At 37.4% G+C, this 16895-nt stretch overlaps 1 protein-coding gene and 1 long non-coding RNA gene across 7 annotated transcripts in view; one reads left to right on the top strand and one right to left on the bottom strand.

The window, feature by feature from the left end:
- The window catches only part of LOC122633140, a 59123-nt gene that overhangs the window by 13000 nt on the left and 29228 nt on the right, over positions 1 to 16895 (bottom strand). The window lies entirely within an intron of this gene.
- The window catches only part of LOC122633137 (discoidin domain-containing receptor 2), a 144211-nt gene continuing 136228 nt past the window's right edge, over positions 8913 to 16895 (top strand). For 4 of the 6 annotated variants that reach the window (XM_043820694.1, XM_043820690.1, XM_043820692.1 and 1 more), the window contains exon 1: positions 8913 to 9548. The gene's annotated coding sequence lies outside the window, so the exon portion shown is untranslated. The remainder of the gene's footprint in view (positions 9549 to 16895) is intronic. The other 2 variants (XM_043820696.1, XM_043820695.1) reach the window with 2 other exon arrangements.

Here is a 16895-nt window from a genome sequence, read left to right as displayed (position 1 = left end):
TCTCTCTCTCTCTCTCTCTCTCTCTCTCTCTCTCTTTCTTTCATCCTCGACAGACTAACGTACGAGCACCACCCAAACGTAAGTTACATTGGAAATGGTGTTCGTATTTTCTTATAGTGGTTTGAATCGATAGCTTTCCATTTTAGGCTGAATTAATTGATATATAGCAAATACAGGATGTCCGGTATTTGATAATGAACTATTCAGGAGAAAATTGTGAAACCAAATTTAACGCATTAAATGAATGATTATTTGAATGAATGAATTATAAGGAAGAAAAGAAAGAATAGAAGAAAGAATAGAACCTTCTGAGCGAATTCACGAGCATGTCTGCAATTTAATCAAAAAATGGAAATAAATTTCATAAGAGAAAAAAAGCAAAAAAAAATTTAAAAAAAGAAACAAATGAAAAATACAAAACAAAAAAGGATGAAATACTTTTGCAATCTCTTCAAAGGCGCTTTCGAAGAAGCATCCTCTTTTTTTACACAAATCGCAATTTTTGTCGTATAAACAGTGCTCGCATTATTAAATATGAACGTCCCTCTTAGAGAAGAAATTTTCTCTTCGTTCTCGACCCTTATCTCTCTTATCTCTTGCCAATCCATTCCCTCCTCCTTTACCTGCTACTCCTTTTCTCGTTCGTTTCCACACGCGACTCTCACAGAACGAGCTCGACCTTATGAATAAATATACATACTAAAGTTGTGTACACGAAATTTTGTCGTTTTGTGAAAACGAACTCAACGAAGCTTTTTTCCTTTCCCTTTTCCAACCACCCAACAGTCCCACGCCTTCCCACCATCTCTACCTCTGCCATCCCCTCTCAGCTTTTTCTTCTTTCTGAGGTCTCGTAAGAATGCACGTAAGTAAACGAGCACCAAAAAGAGTCCATTTGAAAGCAGGTCATATGCCATATTGTCCGGCATCAGGAATGCGGCATTCTTGTGTTTACCCCACCAATTTGCCCGACCTCGTTATACTTTTGTCAAAGAACGAAAGTCGATGTAAAGACAAAAAAAGATTTTCTAAAAGAAAAAGGTAGAGAGAAAAAGAGGAAGGGAGAGACAGAAAGGGAGAAAGAAAACGAGAAAGAATTTCTAACTTCTAACTACAGACCACAAACAACGTTTTAATGGGGGTTGCGTCTGTCTCTTCGTTTTAATCGTTAATTGGGTTCGTCAAAGGATATATGTTGTGTTTTTCTAACAATAAGACTTTCTAACGTGAAATTATCATAGTAATGATGTAAATAAATTTAACGTTATATTATATTTGTTTTATAATCAATAGTAAATGGACATTAATCGGGATCTCATTTTCACGAGTACAAATTTTAATATATCCTTAAAAAAAAAAATTAGATAAATAAATTGAAGTAACGTAATGTTAAGAGAAGTGATAAATACATTGATATAAAATTTCATTGAGCAATCTCATTAATGTAACGTATACAAATATTAACTACAATAACAAAAATATAGCGAGCATTCGTCTCATAACAAGGTTGTACTCGCGTCGCAGCTAGTATGTATGCCCTTGACGATTGTTGAGACGTATAAATAAACAAAAAGAAAGAACGACCGCTGGTATATTGTTCTATTTTCGAGGAGAGGATTTTATTTTGTAAAACGTCCTACAGTTAGTATTCTGAGAGATTCTGTCGCGTTGAGTTGACTACAACCGAGTATCCCGAGATAAAATATTTAACATTTCCTGTCTATCCTTTTTGTTTGTGTTAATATTTAATATTATCCACGCGTTTTAACAAATTTATAACGTTTTATTTCATTTAAGTAAAATTACCGAGACCTCAATTTTTTCACATTAGTTATCGCGGTTGTTCGCAAATGTTCGGGATAGAAGAGACATTTAAACGAAAATATTGTTCATTAATAAAACATTTACGCGCTAGAATGGATTGGAGTGAACGAAAGTCTACGTTGATTTAAGCTGAATTATTAAAAACCATTTTCGTGTATGGTACTTTTAATAAGAATAGTCGTAAGAGGTATTAAATATACAAATGAATGGAACATTGTCGTGTTAGAAACGTTAATTTATTTTATATCGAATTTATTGAAAGAATATGTTTTTTACGATCCCAATACGTTTGTTATATATTATGACTACTAATAAAAACTAACCCACGAATGCGTCGACGATGAAAAACAAGCATTTTTATTTGAAAATATAACGCTATGCGATATTTTTTAATTTTTTTAATTTCCCAGTAACAAATATTACTTTTCAACGTTAAACTTTATATACTTCGATGTTAGCGGGCATTTATGTTTCTATTTTAACCATTGTATTTTTTTTATCGGAGTTCAGCGTAACTATAAATATTCAATCTATTTCCCTTCCTCTTCCCCTCTCTTTTTCTCTTTCTCTCTCTTTCTTCTAAACGTTCAAAAAAAAAAAATCGCGAAAAAACTCTTTTAACCCTTAGCCCACTTCATCTCCCTCCACGCCACCCATTCCACTTACGCTGTTCATTCGCAGAAAAGTTGGCGCCGTATTACAGTGCATATTATTCATCACGAACTACGATTCCCATTGCTGTGTTGTATTTCGTCGAACGAATACTACCATACGACGAGTCAACGAGCATCATACAAGCAAGCGGGCGTGAACTCAAGCGCACATACGAGAAGTGAGTAAAGAGGGATGAAGAAGGTAACTCGAGAGCTTTAAGCTTTAGAGAAAGATATAGAGAAAGAGAATGAGAGAGAGAGAGAGAGAGAGAGAGAGAGAGAGCGAGCGAGTGAAGTATGACTACGTGAATATATAAATAGATGAATAGATGGAGATAGAGAAAGATAAGGAAAAAGAAAGTAGTATATGAGTGTTTATTGTAATACTATATGTGCGTATTCCTCATGAAAGTATATATTCGATTTATACGTGATAGTAGATATATTGTATGAAAGGAAATGTACGATTTTCGCATATCGTTTGAAAGGCACGCATGACTTCGTATAGTTGTACGGTACTCTTCCATAAATAATACGCAAAAAGAGAAAAAGTGAAATTGAGAGAAAAAGTAAGAGAGAGAGAGAGGGTGGAGAGTTAGGGAAAGAGGGAGGAAGGGGGAGGGTGGTAGTAATGTGTGTTCGAGAAATACCGTAGTGGAAAGATGCGATCGTTCTTTTCGATTTCACGTCGATCCATTGAAAAGACTACGCTCTCGTTTCTTGCCTTTCTGGAGTTTCAGATTTTCCCGTGTTCTTTGATATTCGTTCGAAGAATACGTGTCTCCAATGGGGAAGAAAAAGAGTACGAAAAAAGAAAAAAGAAAAAAAAAAAGAAAGAAAAAAAAAAGAGAAATTTTTCACATAGCCTAGTCTAGAATCAAGATCGATTTGAGTCAAGAATAAAAACCAGGCACAAGAACGATTTATTACGTTGTTGACGCGTTGTATATTTTTTCAGATATCTGCGTTAAAAAAAAAAATAAAAAAAAAAAAATAGAGAAATAAGAAACGCAACCTTGTAAGATACGGATATTGATCGGGCCAGTTTACCAGTGCATAGGAAAAATCAACGAGAGATAATTAGTGTAATAGTTTTAGAAAGACAATGAGCAGAGTACGCGCGGAAAAAGGTATCGGGAGAATGCCGCGGCAATGTGTGTGGGTGTGGGTGTGGGTGTGGGTGTGGGTATGGGTGCGGGTGCGGATGCGCGGGTTCGCGCGCGCGCGCTTGACATTTCGAGTCGGAGCAGCTAATTGGTAATTAGACGACGAGCAATTAATCATGGCTCTTGACCCCTCGCCCTCACCTCCGTGGCATTGCTTCTTCTGCTTCTCCTCTTACTCCTCCAACTCGTCCCCCTTTTAGCCTCGTATATAACCCAAGCGGGAATCCCAGAGTCGAGGAGGTCGGATGTTTAGGTCTATTCATCGCGTCCATTCGTTAATGAAGTCGCGTGTCGGGGGTGCCAAGTTCATTTCCCTCTGAATGCGATACGTCCGAGAATCATAATTACTGTATTCTGACTCGCGCGTATGCCCGAACTAATGCGAAATGCGCTCGTCCGGGAATCTCGTTAATGATACGTTCTTCTGTGTCACCTGGACAATATCAAAACTCGTCTGAATCCATTCATTTTTCTCTTTAATTCCGAATATGTTCGATCGGTATATGATTTAAGAGATGTCTGAAAATGCTTCGAACGTACATAATTATTTTACAAAATTTTAACCGTGCGATATGTAATATGTTGTTCTTTAATATCTCCGATGACTTCAATCGCTTTTATAATCACCAGCTCATTTATCTGTTTAACTTTTAATATTTAATCCCACGCAAGATCTTTTTTTTTTAATTATTTCAATCTAAACGAATCTTTGTTTATTAGCTTATCATCAAAGAAGATTGATTGCAGTTGAAACTTTAAATATTCATGTTTGGTTTTACTTTACAACGTTCAATGTAAACAAAGAGAAAGATCTATAATAAAAAGAATCTTTAAACGGATGAATTATTTTCAGAACAGTTTCGTCCATCCTTTCCTTCTAGAGTCTTCAATTGTGAGTCTGTGACCTAGTTTTATCGTTTAAATCCGAACCAAACACTCGAAGGGAAGACACCGCGGGAGTTACTCCAAACGCAAACTCGGTTGCGGGACTTGGAACAAGCAAGGAATTGCTGGTTGTCGAGTGTCGTGTACAAATACGTATCCGTCATATTTACGTACGTAGCGCGTACCGTATTCGCGCTACTCGCAATGCATACGTACACGCTGATCGAACTAGGAGGAGAAATCGGTGGCACTGTGAATACACAACTGAGAGAGACAGAGAGAGAGAGAGAGAGAACCTCTCATTGATTAGCTGTTCGCTCGTACACCGAATAAGCTTCAGCTTGCATTCAATCTAGATTTGATATACACAAATCGATCGCTCGTTCAATTCGACTTCTCCGTCTCTTTGCCATCATGGACGTCAAAATATATCATTTCTGATTCTTACATTTTAACTAGATATTTTATTTAATATTTCTTGTATCGATCGTATTTAATATTTTATATATTTCACGAGACCGACGTATTAAACTAATCCAACGAATTAATTTATCAATATGATTAAAGCAATAAAGCAACAACAGTTGAAATTTTGTTTGTGTACATTCAAAGATCATGTTTAACTTCGATAGCTACGTAGGGATAGAATATTAATTAACTAGCGAAATGGAACGCCTAACGATATCTTAATATCGTTTATGTAAGCTCAATCGACGTTGACACAGATTGATTTATCATGTCTGCGGTCACAATCAAAATGTTTCGTATCCAGCTTACATCTCCTTACCTTAGATGTATTCGATGGATATATATTCATGATTAAACCGATTCGTATTTTATACGAATAGGTTTAATCATGAGAATGGATTAGTTAAATTCGAAGGGTAATGTTAATTAACTCATTACACGATATCTAACGATATATCCTAATATCATTTGGATAAGCTCGCCAATGCCACAGACGTATTCCGATTTTGATTGGTTCCAGACGATTCGATTTGATCTGGTACAAAGACGAAGGGAAACCACAGCCAAATCCTGAGATGATCGTTCCGCTAGAATCGTATTTCTCACGCATAATTCGTAATTAAAAGGTCCTCGTGTCTCCTAGTACATCGTCTGTAACGCTAAGACGTTTCGGTAATAGAGGGTGCCTCATTTAATCGGATTTTAACGAGTATTACGTCGCATTGAATGCTACGAGGAGATAGATAATTTTTTCTCATATAAAATTCATCAGATTTTAATTAGAGAATATAAAGTTAAAGAATAATTTTCCTGTGAACTTTAATAATTTCGAGGATTTCAAAATCGTTGATGATTGTTCACGAAACGAAAGAAAAAGAGAAGAAGAAACAAAAATATATTTTAATCGTAACAAACGAAAGGTTAACTTTGAAAGGATCGTGTGTAAAGTTTGTGATCGATAGCTCTCTAAGATATTCAAAATAGACGTGTCAAATGAAACACCCTATATACGTGTGGAATGAAGAGAGATCTGTCTCAGACGAGTACGCGCTTACCTACGCTAGTTCTAATTGCAAATACGGAAGTAGAGCCGTGATAATGGAATTCTCACGGATTTCTTGGCAGGATATTACGAGTATAAGGGAGGATAGAAGACTTTGGGTGGGAAACGAGAAGCCTCGTCAAAAGGAACATCGTATCCTTCCAAAGGTATGAGACTAACCTTTTCGACGAATAAAGGAAGTTCATTGAATGCGGATAGAAGATGGAAGAAAGAGAGAGAAAGAGAAAGAGAGAAAGATAGATAGAGAGAGAGAGAGAGAGAGAGAGAGAAAGAGAGAGAGAGAGAGAGAGAGAGAGAGAGAGAGAGAGAGAGTGAACATTGCTTGAAGAAGAAGAAGCACTGAGATAGCTCCCGTATCGGTATTCCGTACGTCGACTGTATCGAGATTGATTCCCCGAAAGGTCAAAGTAGATTCTTAAGAAGTACGTGAATCGCATTCCGATATTATTACATTTACCACTTCCGTTAATCGAGACAGTTTCTTAACGATCAATTGACGACGTGTCTTAAATATCTTCTAGTAAGAATAAATTACATTTTTCTGCTAAAACCCCCTTAGACTAAATCCCCTTGCTCACTCCAATTTGTATTTAACAATAAAATATATTCTCTCTGTTATGTTAAATATTCTATGTTCGTGTTTCCCTCGTTATCAAATATTTCGATCTCTCTCCATCAATCATACTCAAGAAGCAAACTTTATCAAAGATGTTAATCCTTTAAGATTTCGAATTGTAATAAATATTCTCTCTCTCTCTCTCTCTCTCTCTCTCTCTCTCTCTCTCTCTCTCTCTCTCTCTCTCTCTCTCTCTCTCTTTCTATCTCTCTCGCACTATCTCTATTTCTACTTCTCTCTCTATACCGTTTACGATCCCATTCTCCTATTGTTTATTAGATTAGATTATTAAAATAAAATAAATGACTCGATGAATTTCGAGCACGGACGCGTGCTCTTACGTGCGCGGCAATCGGAAGAGGATTTCCTTCTTGAGAAAGTATATCCCCATTGGATTCGTTTCTACGAGCTTCAGGCGAACTACTACTTCGCGGTTTCATTCTCCCGGCGCAAATAAGAACGGCATTAGATTTATCCACATAGGAGGGGGACAGAAGAAGGAAAGGATCTACTGATGGAGAGAAGAGGAATAAGGAGGGAGAGAGGGAAGAGAGAAAGAAGGAGGAAAGCCTTTTCACGCATCCTCCTTCTAAGGCAGCAGAAAACGCGCGAGTGAAAAGCGATAAACGACACGTCACAACACGTCGCGCGATATCAATTCGATCATCCTACGTTGCGCGAAGATGCATACGAAAATACATTTTCTTGAGAATGTATTATCGGTAGCATGTACATATGTATGTACGTGTGAAAAGTGGAGACGACACGTTCTTCCCGTTGCAAAAGGCATGTAACGTAAAATCATCATAGGGATGGCTATATCGAATAGAAGGAATAAAAAATACATTTCCCTTCTCTTGTATCCATTAATAAAATATTGCATCCTTTAGTAGGATGTAAAGTTTTTTTATAATGACATTTCTCTTTTTTTTCTTTCTTTTTTTTTTGTTTTTTTTTTTTTGGTCAAATCGAACTCCGGTGATCGATCTTATGTCTTCTTTGTTTTTTTCCCTTCTTTTCCTTTTTTTCTCATTTTCTTCAACGAAAACATTCATCATATCGAGTTATCCGAAAAGTTAACGTGAACACCAACGCGTCAATCCTTTTTGCCTGTCACATATCTTGACGACACGACGCATGTATGTCCCTAATGGAAAATTTCTACTTTCTTCTGTATCGTATTTTTCATTGTTCCATCGTAACGTTTTCTCTATTCTACTTCTCCTTCTATTCTCCTATTTTACAGTCGTCTCTCTACATCGATATATATATATATATATATACACACACACACACACACACACACTATATGCATCTGTATATGGATCCACTTCCTTTTCACGAATTTCATCTGAGTCAACTATAGAGGATGGGGCTGGTGTTATCTTTGCCGATTTTGCAGGTAGCTACCTAAGTTTCGTATGAGTGTTGGTATAGCAACAGTTATGCAAGTGTAGGTGAGTCGATGAGGTTCTACATCGCGGTATCGCATCCTCCTTGGAATCTAAAAATCCCTGATTCTTTTCGTTGGTGCACATTGTCGTCCATCAGACCGTCGTAAAATTCCTTATCTAGTTGGCCATTTTGGGGTTTAAGGAATCGGAAGCGGTGGTCCGGGTTATCTATAAAGCTACCTGATATCATTTTCCTTCAGTCAATGTGTTATTTTGAGTATGAAAGAGCCAAAACATTATAGAACTAAAATCAGAATCCTCTGTTTCTGACCTGCCACGAAAAAAACAAGATGATGGTCAAGGATTCGATGAAAATATATGACTGACAAAGTAAATTGTCATGTCACTTGATTAAAAAGTAAACTTTTGGAAATTGAAAAGTGTTGAAATGTACAAGTAAGCGATACTATAATATTTTTCAATGCCCGCAGTTGTGGAACATCGTGTGGCAGTAAATCGTTACATTTATCTTCTTTTTTTTTTTTAATACCGTCCCAACTGCACGGGTTATATTTTCGTAGTTTATTAAATGAAAAATCAATATAAAAGTCATGCCACAGCAAATAAACGCACGTGTTATTATAAAAAATTATAAAGAATTACAGCAAAGTACGAAAACATTTATAGCAAAAAGAAAGACGCACGTGGGGAAAGTTAAAAGAAGAAGGTAAAGATAAAGAGGGAAGAAAAAGAAATGTAAATAAGAAGAGTTCGTGGTCAGGAAGTCCTTAGAGATAGACGTAGTTGTGGGCAAGAATAAGAAGAGAAGGTGGAGGATGGTAGAAAGGAGGAGAAAGGGAAGAGAGTGTGAGAGAGGGATCGGCGGCAGCCGACGCCGTTTGTGGCTTTCGGCCGAGTCTGCTCGGCTCTGCTCGCTCAGTCGCACTCGAACCGCGCATCGGTCAGGGTCGCGCGCGCGTCACCCTCCGCTCCGCGCGACGAGCTACCCCTTTTCATGTCGGCGCGTATGCGTGTCGTTCTATACTCTGTGGATCTACTACCCGCACGATACCACTATGGAACATGCGTTGTTTACCGACGACTCTTCCTGTTAAACACGCCCGGTGAATAAACCAATAAGTACGTCAGACTTTGCCTGATTGAAATTGGAATTCTCTTGAGCTCGAAGAAAGAAAGATAAATCCGTGTTCCGCGACTCCGATTGGATGTTTCAAAGACATCTTTATTGATAAATCTAAAGTTATTCAACGGAATGACAGTGTGAGATGTCGAAGTGTCACTCGAGTGTCGTCGGTGATACTTGAGAACAATTTTTTCTACTCAACTTTCTACGTGTATTTGGTTTTATCAAGGAAATCAGTGACACACCGTTAGAAACTTCTCACCCTTTTAATACTCGTCGGAGATACCCGTTGCCCTGGACCAACTATTCTTTTCCAAACAACTTTGGATTGCCTGGTGAGTACGAAACTTAGAAAGAGATGGATTGCCCTCGGTGTAATCTACTGGTGACACGACCTAACCTTCATAAGGGATAGTCATCCCGCGCTGTTAGCTCTCTTTCTCTCTCTCTCTCTCTCTCTCTCTCTCTCTCTCTCTTCCATCCCCTCTCTATCTTTCTGTTTGCAACTCCTTTCAACCCTCACTCCAGAAAACACACTTTTTTCTTTCTCCATAATCAGTTTTTTTTCGAACAATATATATGCTCTGTTTGACGATACGCGTGACGGATGATATGTAATCTTATTTGATGACAAGATAGAAGATCCATCGCGCTTATCTTCACCTAAGCAGCCCTTCCTGGAATTGATGACACTCGACGTATGATCGTCGTAAGAACAAGTGTTTACGATATCGTTCTGAAGTGAAGTATCATCGAGACTCTTACGTTCTGAAGACGTTCTTAACAGAAAACGTGACGTACGAACAATCTACGAATTTCTTCTTTTCTTCGACATTATTTCAACTCTAAAGAACCGTCACTAATCTTTGTTCTTATTGATCCAGTTGATATCAACGTACTGAAACGTAGAACCATTTTAATGAATCCTTTTGAATGAGACTTTTCCACCCTTTGTAATTTTAGCGACAAATCTCTCTCTCTCTCTCTCTCTCTCTCTCTCTCTTTCTCTCTCTTTATTTCCAGTGTTAGTGGAACTTTCTTCTACCTCTATTCATTTTAAGAACAAAAAAAAGGAATAAAAAAGAAGTGATAATTTTATGTATGAAGGGAAGTGGGAAATGTTAAAGATTACAGGAGGCTTCATTGGTGAGTGGAAGGTGACCTATAAATATTCACCGTCTTTTCGTACTCCATTGTCGTAAAATATACGAAAAGTTTTCGATCTAGAGAAGGGATGTGGGTTGAGGGGTAGAAGGATGAAGTGTGACGTTGTCCTGTATACCGAATGAATAAATGCATCTTTCGGTGTTCTTTCCGCAAGGTTTACTCTTCCTCGAACTTTTCGTATATTCGCGTACGTTTTTTCTAGCCTAGTAAAAATTTTTTATACTTAAAATGCAAAAATTCAAGATGTCCACGTGCCGAAATATAATCTTTGAGAATAATTACGAATTGGATGTGTACATAGCGTCTTTCTAAAAGTATTATTTAAGAGAAGGGATTATTTTGGTATTTGTATGTTTGTATTTATGACATTGTCAAAAATAGATTTAAAACGTGCACACGGTCATTGAAACATTCTTCCTAATCTATTTAACAATAAACCTCCGTAGTTTTCTAATCTAAGAAAAAAGAAATTAGAAAGAAGGATGAAGAGTGAAGATCCCCTGTAGCTAATTGGTTAATGTTCTTCATTAAGGAACGACGCTTCGAAAAGTAAGGGGATTAAAAATGGCTGTCGCGTAGATACTGAAAGGATAGAAAAGTGAAGAACTTGGAAAGAATTCTTTTATCGGATTCCCCATGGCTCGAGTTAAATCGATCGTTGATAATCCCGATTCGTGTTTTTGACGTTTAAACATTGTATCTAGCAGCGGTGATTTAGTATAACCTGCGGCGAAAACGTTAAGCGTCGATCGTCTCTAGAAAATAAAGTACGACATATTGCTTTCTTATATTTTAGTACTGTTGCCATGGAAACGGAGGGTTAAGAGGCATGCTTGGATTGGACCAGGATAGTGAAGAAAATACTCCACTCGTAGCTTGTACTCGTTGCTCTTAAGAATGACCTTAGAGAAATACCTATAGAGCCGTGTGACCTCTGTTACACGTGATCTGGCAATTAGGTGTAGCCAAGCATTTACTTCGTTGGTCAAAGGAAAGATATTTTCGTTCTTGTAATGCTATAGTCTGTAAGAGAAAAGAGAAAGAAAAATATTTGAAGTATCTATTGCTTATCGTTCTTTTATACGTTTGCAATCGATTGATACATAGGTATATATATATATATATTTTTTTTTCTATTTTTTCTTTCGATTTCACCAAATTGACAGAATTCATCGTCGGTAACGTTTTTCATTGCTTCTGTAGTATATAGTTCAAAAATAATCAATAAGAGATCATATCCTGATGGAATCGAATTTTGACGTTATACATTCGATATGTTGTACAATTAAATTTCGTTGGTTCGTAAATTTTCATATGCAATTCCCGCATTTATCGTTCCCGTTTAAATGTTTACCATTTACCCAATGAGCTCACTTTTGTTGGTAATGTAATATATGGTGAAATTGATGATCCGCTTATGTCATCATCTATAATAAAATTAAATATTCCGTCAATTTTATATTTTTCATATCTCTCCTTTCCATTACATCAGTTTACCAATGATCAACGATGAATTTTCGAATCTATTAAAATATTAATAATCTTTCAGATCGAATAGAAACTGAAATGATACAGCCACTAATATAAATTCACAATCGATGTATTATTATATTACTAAATCATCCAATTATAATTCATATAATATTTACACTTCTTTGACGGTTTGATAAGAAGTGCGTTTTTAAATAGAACAACGACATGTTTGGTCAGCATAAAATAATCGATTGAATGGTCTAGGCATTAGCCGTAACGATCGTAAGTGCAACACAGTGCTTCATGCGAATCGTAGAGTTTGAGGTGGTCTCGTACGACGTTCCGATTTCTGCGCCGTGCAAGAAAGTATGAGAAATTGAAAGATTTGAGATAGGCGAGGTCGATGTAGGTCTTTTAAAGAGAGAAAGAGAGAAAGAAAGAGAAAGAGACGTGTACGGGCTCAGCACAGAGTCGCGTGAAACCGAGTGACTTATACCCTCGTCCTTACTACACGAGAATACACTTATGCGCCAAGGCATTCATTTTCCGCTATCGTGAGCTATACTCTCTCTCTCTCTCTCTTTCTCTCTCTCTCTCTCTCTCTCTCTCTCTCTCTCTCTCTTTCTCTTTCTCTCTGTCTCTCTCTTCTTCTCACTTGGCCGAGCTAGCAGGGAGATTGAAAAATTCTAGATAAGATGTTAAACTATCGTACCGGCTTACTACAATTGAACTTCCTTTCGAGTGTCTCTTCAACACTTCCGTTTCTTTTTGCACGTGTTCGCAAATATGAAAATAATGAATCCAAACGTGATCCTATTTGATTTGTCCTATACGAGATAGAATCTTTTCCCTAGAAGGAGCACCTTTTTTCCAATAAATTGAAAATTGGCTCGTAGAGATGATTTAAATTCTTCAAATAATATATGTACATATGTACGTACATATATATATATATACTATAGAAGTATACTATAGAAGACGGCCGTTAATATAAAGAATCGTCTCTATCTACTGGCACCCTTCGTAGATCGAGGAAAAAATATGTTCTACCATCGGTGACTTATATTCGTGAATTATTGTTCGGTATGGATTCTATAAACGAGTTTCTCCAGTCGCAAAAGCGGTTTCGTTTCATGATGTACACTCTCTGTAAAATCCGAAACTCATCGTATTTGCCGAAATTAATCGCGGCCGGACTCTCACTGTTGCCAGTTGAAATGCACGAAGTTACGAATTCCTTCCACTCGTTCCCCACCCTCATCCCTCTCTCCCTCTTCCAATCTCAACTAGCTCACTTCGGTCCGTGCATATTTCGAATGACAACGCGAAATTATTTACCGCGCGTTTGCACACGAGTCTCGTATTAATGTCTTTCATCTACGTACCTTCGATGTATATATCTATGTCTGTGGATATATGTATTTATACATATATATATATATATATATATATATATATATATATATAAACCTTTTATAAAACTATACTTCGTCGTACACGTGGAACGTCGACGTTGGCGCACGTGCGTGCTAATTATACGCTTAATTACGAAATGATTACCTGTAAAATGCCTTCTAATTAACGATCATGCACGGTGCAACGCTCTTTCATTAGAGAGAGCTACCCTTGTATACGAATCAAGCGTGGAATAAATTATAAATATGATTTATAATCGCTCCCGGTGAAACACCCGCGGCATGTATTCGAAAATTGTTACCGTCGATGCATCTCCCTCTTTCTCTTTTTCATTCTCTCTCTCTCTCTCTCCCTCTCTCTCTCTCTCTCCCTCTCTTTTCGCTTCAAAATAGTCGTTTCAACCAGTATCTTAAAAATAGGAGGTTTAACGTTAACGTCATACAACGTCTAGCACAGATATATAATTTTCTGAATCCGTGCTAACGCGCTTGAGAACTTGCCTGGGGAGTTAGCATGATTCATAAAAGGTTCTACTGAGAACTAAACGGAAATACTTTCTTTCCGTGTTGTTGTGTCGTTAATGCACGGTATCGTAGGTGGAAGCCCGTTTATGAACGATCATACGGTATAATGTGGTAACCGTTGTACTTTTCAATGGAGGTAGACAGAAATATGTGTAAAGAAAAAAGAAAAAGGAAAAAAGAACATTTAAAATTTCCATTTGTTCGTAATACGCAGTAGTTCCTATCACGAACTCCATACTCGGACAAGAAAGAACACAATGCGGGGGTTGGCAACCGAAGCTAAAGCTCGTCTCGGCTAGCGCCGTTTCGAGTGGATGAAAAGGTGTGCATGAAAATGTTTTGAAGTATAATGGTGGTGCTTGACCGAAATAGCAAGCCGCGGAGTCGAGAAAGTGTTTTCAAAGGCTGTGATACTTGCAACGTGACTACTGTACTCGCGTTCGTATCCTCTGTCGGAGATAGGCATAGAAGTGGTAATGGTACCTTTGAGAAGTAGAAAAGAATACACTGAGAAAAAGATAGAGAATGCTTTCTCAAGAGTTTCATACGTTTTTTAGGATTTCGATTCATCGACACTGACATGAGATCTTTTTTCTTCTCCTTTTTTTCTTTCTTTCTTCTTCTTCTCTTTTTCTTTTTCTTTTTATTTTTTTTTTTAACAACAACGTCTCATTCCTTCAGATGAATTCTTAAAGTGTGTTGGTGTATGTACCACTGTTGCTTTGGCATGGTATTAGTAAAAAGGAAATACTCTTTTGAAGTACTAATTAGAAAGTAAATTTATGATAAAGTCTATTGTATCAAACATCTTCAGATGAATTAAATTTGATTTGAACGAAACATTGCAAAGGAAGTAATGAGGTAAATTTATAAGTACTACAGCATTAATCGTAAAAGTAATCATAAGATTTTCCATTGAATCGGATAGACCTGATTGGAATCGAAGGTTAAAGGTCCAATTCAGTGTAATGAAATGTTATATTCAAACCAGGTCAAGATGGAGCGAATTATAACGGAACAAAACATCAAATCATTTCAGCATTGCGATCAAGGATCACGAAGGATTAAGGAACAATTGTAAGGTGTGCATTCGACTCTATTTGAGTTTTCAATAATCCTATTTACAGGCTAATTTTCAGTGAAATTGAAATATGTATCGACAGAAATAGAAGGATTTCGGATAGGAATGACGATTCTGGTTTTAATCATGAATTCGCTAATCTCTTTCACCAAACTCAATCTTACGAGATCCTTATGTTTTCTCCATATTTCTGGTGAACCTCTCATCCGGAGTAGAAACTCAAAATGTACTTTATACGGTTTGAAAATCCACTTTTATCCATGTAAGAGCTAGTGCCATGCTAAGCTTAAAGAGAGACTTACTGTCAATTTAACTTTTGAGATTGACTCGCTACGAAATTTAATTTTCTTCGAAAGTTAAACCTTTGCGAGATCAACAACACGAACTCGAGTTGCCGTGATAAGGGGAATCTTTTTTTTAATGTAATCGCAAGATGCACAACACAAACGAATGCAACCTTAAAGATATCAGAGGCTTTTAAAATTTAAGATTTCTTCTTTTTTCCTTCAATGTAACGCTCGAAAGTAAAGTGAATCTGTTTTATCTGACGACATCTTTTCAAATATCTACTTCTTTTTTTCTAATCCATCGATATTACCAATTGGTTTCTATGCGATTCCTAAATGAACATGAAAATCCTTTGAATACAATTCCATTATCATACTCGAGCAGTTACTCACTTCGACGATAGAGACATAATCGAGCCAATAATATCGTCCTTGTTGAAGTACAAATCACTTTCACTAAGAAGATCGAATAACAGGAACCAATATCCATGCTCATGCGTTCTGTATCAACATAACCCAGTTCAGAACGATCGAAAAAAGTAATAACAGAGGTAACACACAGAGATAACACAGAAGTATCCAAAAAACGATAAATGTTTTCAACACGCATTCGTAGAAGAAAAGAAAGAAGGAGAAGGGTTACATTGGAGATATCTACCGAGCATTATTGAAAATCCGTATGCGTCTGAGTAAGGTGGTGATAGCAGTTTGGGATGAGGAAGTTTCTTTGGAGGAGGGAAGAAGGAAGCCAAAGATACTTTGGTTCCCTTTTAGGTATTCGTGCATAAACGGCACCATGCCTGCAGCAATGTGGCAGTGCCTTCAATACTAAAGACACCAAAGAGAGACAGAGAGAGAGAGAGAGAGAGAGAGAGAGATCTCAGCAAGCGAGCGCTCGTCTAGTTCGAGTCTGTGTTGGCAGAGTACGAAGAGACAAAGACCGGCAGCTTTAGAGAAACCACCTTCGTCTAACGGCCTTGGATAGAGAACACCCTAAGATTCCGGATATGCAACTTCGATGGGATAGTTTGCCGATGGAATTTCCTCGTGAATGCTCTGGCACGTCGCCCGTCTTTCGACTATCATCGACGCTGCGCGTAATCCCGTGGGAAAGATGGCTGCTTTCAGAAATAAGGGATGCTTCATAACTGTCGGATGAGTGCTTGCTTGACCATACCACAGGGGAATTTTGAAATTGCCGCGGTCATGGGCAAACGCTTCTCGTATCTTTCAATTTTGAGAGAGAGAGAGAGAGAGAGAGAGAGAGAGAGAGAGAGAGAGAGAGAGAGAGAGAGAGAGAGAATGAATGTCCAGACTCTCTAAGGAACTATCGTCAGATTAACAGAAAGTGAAAATCGCATAGAAAGAATTATAGATAAATTGGTAATCCGATGATTTAATTATAGAGGATAGACTAAGTTTGATATTTTCAAGTTGAACATCCGGCTGGTGTAAATGAATTAGTGTTTCTTCCGGATACATTGAACAGCAATTCAGTAAATAGAAGGAATAGTGGCAAGACACGTATTCGTTTGGCCCGGTACGACGTATGTATTCTCTCTCTCTCTCTCTCTCTCTCTCTCTCTCTCTCTCTCTCTCTCTCTTTCTCTTTTTCTTTAAAGCGATATGAAACTTTTAGAGATGAAGACATTTTGTCAGAAGGAATAACATAAAGCTGAAGTAATGTCTCGCGAGACGACACTCGATAGGACAATTTTTATAGGCAGAATCAAG

Source organism: Vespula pensylvanica, chromosome 11, assembly GCF_014466175.1.
Source record: "Vespula pensylvanica isolate Volc-1 chromosome 11, ASM1446617v1, whole genome shotgun sequence".
Lineage (NCBI taxonomy): Eukaryota > Metazoa > Arthropoda > Insecta > Hymenoptera > Vespidae > Vespula > Vespula pensylvanica.
The sequence above is the reverse complement of the archived record's forward strand: the minus strand, read 5'-3'. Positions and strand labels throughout refer to the sequence as shown.